The sequence below is a fragment of the Propithecus coquereli genome, unplaced genomic scaffold (genome assembly GCF_000956105.1).
Source record: "Propithecus coquereli isolate 6110/MARCELLA unplaced genomic scaffold, Pcoq_1.0 Scaffold87, whole genome shotgun sequence".
Classification (NCBI taxonomy): domain Eukaryota; kingdom Metazoa; phylum Chordata; class Mammalia; order Primates; family Indriidae; genus Propithecus; species Propithecus coquereli.
Genome location: NW_012154951.1, coordinates 871,674 through 873,342, shown reverse-complemented (window position 1 = coordinate 873,342; position 1,669 = coordinate 871,674).

The window sequence follows — 1,669 nt, the reverse complement described above, 5'->3', positions numbered from 1 at the left end:
GGGGATAAATGCTGGTCGTTTTATGTTTTTGCTTCACTCTGCTAAAGATTCAAATCCTGGTGAAAAAGTACTCAGGTAATATAATTTCAAAACCTTTCTCATTTTTTGACCTGGGAAAGAAAAATTCTTTAACAACTCCACCAGCATATTATTCAGTGTGTGTGTGTGTGTGTGTGTGTGTGTGTAGCTTACCAAAATAAAATTGGGCTGCCATTATTGGGAAAAGGGAGATGTAAGTTGGTGAGAGGAAAACACAGATGTGCACCCATCATGAGCCACTTCAGTTTTGAAACATCAGTTCTCAATCCCTCTTGGCCTCCTTGACCATCACCCTCTTCCTCCTCAAAGTGCATATTCAGTAACAGCAGGGCACAGTGTGGAGATGAAGAACTGTTCTGCATGCAAAATGAAAGGCATCTGGAAATTCAGAGAGCAGCTTATGCAAAGTTTTTTACAGTGAAAAGAAGAAACAGAGGAGTCCCAGTAGCATGAGTGAATGCTTAGGTACTGTGGAGGGTCATAGCCAGAATGAAATTCCTCATGGTGGGGATGGTTCCTGGGGTTTTAGCACAGTTGTATCTAATATTGTATTTTAACTTGTTACCTGTATTTGGCATGCCCTAAACCTTCTCCATTATCCCAAATGTGCCCTACATGTCTTCTGTGCATAATGACACCTTCATGTTACTTTGGAATGGTGAAGGACCAGTGTGTAGTGAAGAGTACTTATAACAGAAGAAACCTCCACAAAGCCATGGAGTGTTGTTGGAAAGCAAGCTCTTGATCAGGGAATTTTAAGCTGTCCTGGAATTCATGAGAGTGGTAGGATAAGGGGTGGGGAGGGATAATTTCCATATTATTTGAGTTGGAGATTCAAGGTATCTTACTTGCATAATAACTTGTACAATAGCTCTTTGTCCTACAACTATTCTTCTTGTCCCACACAAAACTTGATTCCATCCTCAGTATCGGTTTACGTTCTTCAAGAAAGAATACACTTATGCCAAAATATGATATTCTTCTTTTCTTTTGTAGGAAAGATAGATGAAATGTGTCATCTCACATATATTACAGCATATTCTTGAAATACCTTGTTGGCATTGTTTTAACGTTCCTCTGGAAGACTTAAAGACATCTAACTCTAGGTTTTCATAGTCTGATTTATGGCTACATCACATGAATTTTAAGACAAATAAATCATTGTTAAATTTAAATAATAGCTTGTAAATTCTAACAGAATATGTTATTTATTAAACATTTAATTTTGATTTGTTATTTATTCAATTACATTTTCTACATGAATATAGATACTAGGCTATATAAACTTATATATGCTGATTGTCTTAAATTCAATAAAACTCACTTTTGAGAATATATAAATTTCAGTGAAGTGGAGCTTTTACCTTCATCATTTTATCTTCATTAAACTTGTTAAAGGCATATTTCCTTCTAAAGAATAATTTTAATGTGATTCAAAAAAAGCACAATTGTGTCCTCAAAAATGACCTTTTTTTGCTTCCTATATTTTAAGTAACTGAACTATTTGAATGAGGGACATTTATAGAAAGTCATGTACAATAGTAAATATATGACTAGGGTGAATAATCAAGAATTAAGATATGGCCGGGCGCGGTGGCTCACGCCTGTAATCCTAGCACTCTGGGAGGCC